This window comes from Ammospiza caudacuta, chromosome 2 (genome assembly GCF_027887145.1).
Source record: "Ammospiza caudacuta isolate bAmmCau1 chromosome 2, bAmmCau1.pri, whole genome shotgun sequence".
Classification (NCBI taxonomy): Eukaryota; Metazoa; Chordata; class Aves; order Passeriformes; family Passerellidae; genus Ammospiza; species Ammospiza caudacuta.
Genome location: NC_080594.1, coordinates 69,110,603 through 69,117,675, shown reverse-complemented (window position 1 = coordinate 69,117,675; position 7,073 = coordinate 69,110,603). Strand labels below are relative to the sequence as shown.

At 35.7% G+C, this 7,073-nt stretch overlaps 1 long non-coding RNA gene across 1 annotated transcript; it reads left to right on the top strand.

The window, feature by feature from the left end:
* Positions 1-438: 438 nt before the first annotated feature.
* LOC131554788 (uncharacterized) lies at positions 439-6,178 on the top strand. The gene is made up of 3 exons (XR_009274428.1): positions 439-530; positions 630-821; positions 5,022-6,178. It is a non-coding gene; the product is annotated as an uncharacterized LOC131554788 (long non-coding RNA).
* Positions 6,179-7,073: the final 895 nt, after the last annotated feature.

The following is a 7,073-nucleotide window of genomic DNA, read 5'->3' as shown; positions in this document are numbered from 1 at the left end:
AATTTCTTTGTTCTCAATAATGGTATCCTCCATCTTAGTAATTAAGAATAAACAAGGACCACAGGCCTCAGTGCTATTTATAAGGCATCATCATTGTGTATACAGGTTATTTGGGATATATTTTTCAAAGGCTAACAGCTGTGTATATGAACTTCCTAATAATAGCAGTAACTTTCAAACTGTGCTCCTAACAAAATTCATTCAAGTATTTAAAAGAAGCCAAGTGAATCAGACAATTGTCACAGTGATTCTTAAATCTCAGACATAACATGAGTAGGTGTATAGAAATATTTACATATGTATGTGTGTGTTAGTTTATTTGTGTTCTCTCTCTATATATATATATGTGTAAAGATATTCAGCTTGAGTAATATGTATTTACTAACTTCATTCAATTGTGATTTTCATGGACAAACCAGATCAAAATAAGTTTTGGAATAGTTATTGCAGTTCTTTCACAATGGGTCAGCAAAAATCAATGGAGCCTTTCCACTGACATCCAATGAGTCCCGTGTCAGGATGCCATCTCTGTGAGTTCAAACTGTGATAGTAATTGCTGTTGAAAAACAAATAATCAAGACATGTTGAAGTGTTCCAGTTTCAAAGCAAACTTTTTGACATTGATTCAGACTTTCAGGTCTAGCAATGAGCCAGAGAGGGAAAACATTAGCAGATTCCTGGCCTGTTCCACATGGTAACATCAGCTGCATCAGGATAGTACAGTCTGCTAATGGACATGGAGCAAGGTGCATCACTTCAAGTCCCAACTGTTACAACCAACCAAAACCCCACTCTGTACTCCAAATATATATATTGAAAAGGTAAGCACACAAAAGGTCAAAAGGTATTATGTTATAACAGAGACAAAATTAGCAGTAAGGAATTACTACCTTAGTAATAGTAATAGATTTTTAATATCTATTAATGAATATTACATCTGTATACAGTGAAAGTAGACATTACAAAAATGATGAATAAATTAGTGAAAGATGTAACAGTGTTTGAAAGTTTGAGATCTTTTATATGTGAGGAAAAAAAAGGGGGAGGAATGGTTAAATGGTTAAAATCCAAAGTATAGCATGCCTTTTAATAGCAGTCATTAATTATTATTAATAAAATAAGTAATGAATGTCATTATGGAAGACGTGAAGCTACACAAATCAGCCACTGTGAAGGCTACTGCTCAAATATATTTACCAAATCATTCTTCAAAGAAATATAGAAATTAAGGAGGGATGACTGAAAAATGCTGATTTAGTAGTAAAGTTTGTGCTTCATCACTGGAAGAAAAGGGTGCAAAGTTTTCACTGCTCTTGTATAAGCTTTAAATTTGTGTTCATTTTTTCAATGTATCTTTACCAGTTTCCTGTCTACTGTGTTCTCCTCCTCTCAAAAACTGTTTCTTCCTTCAGGGATTTTAATCTATAATCTGTGCTCCTTCTCCATGACACTGAGCAAATTCAAAACTTTGGCAATCTATAGTACACAAAAGCATAGCAAGCTATTTATAACTATAATTCAGTGCCTGACAGATTGCACATAAGACAGAGCTTGCTGCCTGCAGAATCTCTTTTCCATTTGACAGTGTACAAACTTACCAAATCCTTTGAAAAACAATAAAAAGGCATTTGGACAAATATCTAGTTTCCAAAAAGTTAATGAATTAAACATATTATCCTGGCTTACCATTTATTTATTTTCCCTTAAAGGATATCAGACAAAATAATCTTTGTGTTATATGACAGATTTTTTTGAGAGGGCACTTTTTTACAACTATTTCATTGTGGAGGCTGTTAAACAGCAAATGAACATGAAGGCATGCTCCACTGAAATTTAAAACAAACTGCCACTATTAGTTGAAGGCAGATGGACAAGTACTGTTTATGAAGTAAAGGGGAGAAAAACCCCACAAACCAACAATCACAGTAAAGCTGGTTCCCAAAAGCCACTGTTGCAGATATTAGCACTAGAAATCTTGCTACTGTGTGGTGTGAAATTCATAGTGTTCTGAATAAACTAGATATAAATATAGACCCACAAAAAAGTTGAGATTAGAAGGGTCTCTTGAGACTGTCTAGTCCAAATATCCTGCTAAAATTGCACCAACTAGAGTAGGTTGCCCATGATTGTATGCAGTATGGTCTTGAATGCCTCCACAGACAGAGACTGAAAAGACTTTCTGAGCAACCTGTTGGGCACTCTCAGAAACAAAATGTTTTTTTTATGTTCAGATGGAATTTCTTATATTTCAGTTTCTGTCCACTGTCTCTTCTGTATTTACTGAAAACAACTGAGAGGAGTATGTCTCCATCTTCTTTATCAGTTATAAATACTAATAAGTTTTCTTCTGTCTTCTCTTCTCCACCTTGAGTAGTCCCAGCACATTCAGCATCTCTTTGTACCAACAGGTGGTTCAGCCCCTATTCAACTTTGTGGCCTTTCACAGCAATATTCATATCTCTGTTGTGTTTGAGAGTTCAAAGCTAGGTCTGGCAGTTGAAATGTGTCTCCCCAGGAAAGGATCCCCCTCCTGAACCAGTTAGCAATAATATTGCCAAAGTAACCCATTAGGCTGTTGACCTGCTTAGCCATAAGAGCATAAAGATGTTGACCTGCTTGGCCAAAATTGCTGGACATAATTTATTTTTTGTGGAAAGGAATTGGTTAAAACTAAGAAGAGGTAACTCATATTGGACTGACCACCTCTTAAAATTTGTCTTAAACCAAGCAACTAGGAAAAAAATGCCTCTTGGAATACCTTTAAGACTTATATGCAACACTAGTTGCATCATAAAGTTTATGACGAAACTTTAGTTTCGCCATAAACTGAAGTACAAGGTAGATGCTAATGCAAAAAATGAAAATTTCCTCTTTTGTGAAATTGAACTAATTTAAATCTTATACCAAAAGTAGTTCAAAATTCTGGTCTAATTCACCTTTTATTAGAGTGAGATTTGCAATTCAGAGTTGCTATTTGTGAATGTCAACAAAATATCAAAGTTTATGAGTTAATATCTGAAGGAAGAAATATGCTATATAATCATAAAATTATTTAAATTGATATGTTAGTGCAATGTTGAATAAAGACTAATACACTAAAGATATTTTAATAAAATTAACATATTAAACAGTGAAGGTGCAAAGGGCTCAGTCGAAAGTGATGAACAGTCACAGCACTTTCTGAAATCAGGAGAATTTTAAGTTACTCTGTGCATTCCAATTCATGCCTCATAAATATTAACATAGGTTAGATACCTAGGAGAGGCAGAACTGAATATATGCTTCCCAGTTTTTATCTTTATCCAAGAGTTGTTTTCAGAGGAGTTAAAGGAGCTGTTATGGCAAAGCAGGTTGACATCCTGCTGGTTACTTTGGCAATACTATTGCTAATAGGTCCTTCCAGGTGATTCTTCTAACTTTATCCTACCTTTTTGTCTCCCATTCCCAGTCCCCAAACTGTATTCACTACTCTTCTATATCTCTGACAGATAGTAGGTAGACTAGAAGAAGTCACAAGCATATCTTCTTTTCCCATAAGTCCACAAGTGTTATTTTAAATCACTGAGGCCCATGAAATACTTGCTGGATATCAATAGAACTTTTCTTTTTAAGATATATGGGTATGTCTTGCAGTCAAAAAAAACCCAAATAAATGTGATACAAACAAAAAAGGATGAGAGGAATACATATCAACTCATTTGCACTTACAAAAGAGAATAGATAAAAACAGGAATGTGTCTGGGAAGTTATGAACCCTCTATAACATCTGCTATGTTAGTGTGAAAAAATACATTATTAAATAAATAAATAAACATTACCCCTGCAAAAAATGTTACCTTTTTAATAAAAGTTAATATTATGTTATTGGCAAATTAATAACGGAAAAATAGTGCTCAGCTGTTCTCTATGAGGGTTAAACTGGCAGACAAAATGTATCAAGAATGTTTATAGGTTAAGATGCATAAATATTTGTCAGACTATGACTGGACTAAAAAGTCTGGAAATTCACCCATTTCAGTATACATGAGTGGTCTTCCAGTGATCACACTGGACTGTGGGAAAAATAGAAATCCTTAGTAGGGGCAGCATAACTACACAGAGATCAACTAGTTAACTTCTGACTTAAAACATATACAAAGTATATATGTATATTGACATAAATAATTGATTTATTTTGTTCTGGATTGTGGCAAAAGTCAGAGTTTGGGTCAAAAACTGCTTTGCAACAGTGTTGCTATGTGTGAAACAACTGTGTTAACACTTGGGAAAAACCTCAAATTGACATCATTTTATCACAAAAACCCCACAGAAACATTGAAAAAAAGGAATTTTGGAGATGATATTGGGTGAAGAGAGTAAGAAGAAATTTGAATGTCATTCTTGACTTTTCGAGTGTCATTCAAGAATGACAAGCAGAAGTTGTAAATTATGGATTAAAGTAGTGGCAGAACCAAGAGTCCATGCTTTGCCTTTACTTTGCAAAAACCTAAATGTCCCCTCAAAATGACAAGCAGGTAAGCCTGGTCTTCTGAAATCTTGCCCTTAAATGGCTTCCTTTTACAGGAAGTTTTTAATGTGAAGGGAAAAGAAAATAGCATATATTCAATTCAACAAAGCGCTCTTTGCATTCAGTAACAGAGTGGTAAAAAGTAACTTTGAGAAGACTGCCAAACCAGTACAGGCAGAAGAGTAGCTTTGAAGTTGCTTTTGCAAGAAAAGATAGAAAAAGTCTTTTGAACAACTTAGGATGAACTGCTTGTGTCAAACCAGCAGCTGAGTTCTGTGGCAGTCTGTGTAATTCACCGAGAGTGTAAGAAAAAAAAGTCAGATGTGACAACCATTATATTGTCTTTCTAAAATTCTTTCTAGGTTGCGTATGTTCTTTTTTACTGTGGTGTCCTACAGAGCTATCCCATTTTTTAACAGAGCATTCTACCTCAGGGTGTATTGATAAAGGGAGCTCATTTGACAGGAAACATCTTATGCAAGATTAAAGGCAAGATTTACTTTGTTTTTTGCAGCCTCATGAAAAACTGACATCTATGGGACAGAAGGACACATGGTCCCAACTGCAAGCCTGTCATCACAGTCCATCTAATGCTGTAGATCACCTGAAGGTTTCACAAATCTGTTCTAAGGCTCACAACTATTTTCTGACTGGAATTTTAAGCCTTTCTAGAATACTATGTAATTTTGTTTATATGGTAATTGCAAGGCAAAACGGGTGTTACCTTAGGCATAAGGAGATGATACGCTAAACTAAATTTTCTGTAGGTGCTCCTGGTGCAGAGATATTACATTTTCTTATTACTAGCTTTTCATTACTGTGGACCTTGCATTAAATGATATGAAATTGTGTTTTATAATTTTTGTTCAAAACAACAACATTTGTTAAAGCAATGTGCAAGATTATTAAAATTAACAGGGAAAAAACTGTAAAATCTTTTGTGAAGACTTATTTCGCTTTCATTAGAAAATCAAGAAAAATTTAGCTGATGATAAAAGTAACATGTGAATTATCTCTTTATACGTGTCTCTTTCAATGCAAATAGAAAGTGATTAAACATTACTAATTTTATTCAAGCAACGTAATACAGAGATTGGAAGAATTTTCTTCCTCTCTGCAGTGATAAGGGGCATCACTTTCAGCTTTCTTATGTTAACTAAAATATTTTCTGCTACATACAGGATATTGCTGCAAGCAGGTTCCATGTTACAGAGATTTCATGGTTTGTCAGACTGGGGGAACCACAGCACAAGCTGACTCGACGTTAAGTTCAGGGCCAGAAGTCTAAACAGGCAAAGGTGTGATAATCCAGTCATTCATGGAAAGGAGCCAAGAATCTAATTACTCTGAAAAACAGTTCTGATGGAAATCTCAGTTTCACTTTCAAAACAGATATTGATATCTCTGAGGTTCTGAGACCCCCAAAACTCAAGATTTCCTTTTTTCTATTGCCATCTCAGAAAAGAAGACTGGTTACAGTGGAAGTTTTAGAAACCCCAAGTTAATTATGTGCCAGCTAAAAAGCCTAGTCAGATGACTAAGTGTCCATGAAGTTTAAGAAGCCATGGTTTTCTGGTATTATACAGTATCTGGAATTGTCCTGACAGTCAATAAACTACAGAGCTATATATGTATTTAATATGTAAAAAAATTTCTTTATGATCCCCTGTTTTTTTTTACTGTCCTGAGACCATCACCTGAGTTTGTGGATTTTTACCTGGACATTAGTAAAGCTCTCAACACCATCTCTCATGGCATGCTTCTGGAGAACCTGGCTGCTGATAGCTTGGTCAGGTGTGCTTATTGTTGGGTAAAGAACTGGATGGACAGCTGGGCTGAGAGAGTGGTGGTGAATGGAGATACATCCAGCTGGTGGCTGGTCACAACTGGCGCTTCCCAGGGCTCAGTACTGAGACCAGCCCTGATTAATGGCTTTGTCAATGGTCTAGGAGAGGAGATGGAATGCACACTTAGTTATTTTGCAGATGACATGAAGCTGGGTAAGAGTGTTCCACTTTGGGAAAGGAAGGCACTACAGAGGGATATGGACGGCCTGGATCTGTAGGATGAGGCCAGTTGTATGATTTAGTGATGGACTTGGCAGTGTCAGGCCAATGGTTGGAGTCAATGATCTTACAGGTGTTTTCCAGCGTAAGTGTTTCTGTGATTCTGTGATTTGCCATCTATTGTTTGCCTCATTCATCATGCAGAGGGAGACCCTAATTTGTCTAAGGAATCCTTAGTAACATTTAGGATCAAAATTATGTAGATTTTCACCATTTCAACACTAATTTAAAACAGTCATATATGCTAACAGCCCTACCTTCCAGAGATACTGCATGATGACAGAATGACATTAAGCATAATAAAGAAAACATCAACTCAGCATAAAGGGCATAATTCTGAAAATATTGGAATGATAGCTGGGTGTTGAAAGAAACATTCATAGCTGCCCCAGCAAGGCCAATGTGATGGCCTAATCAGAGTAGTGTGGATGACATCACCATCTGCAAGCAGACAAGAGAGTTCAGCACAAATTTTCCAAAACATAGAATTTTCAAAGCCC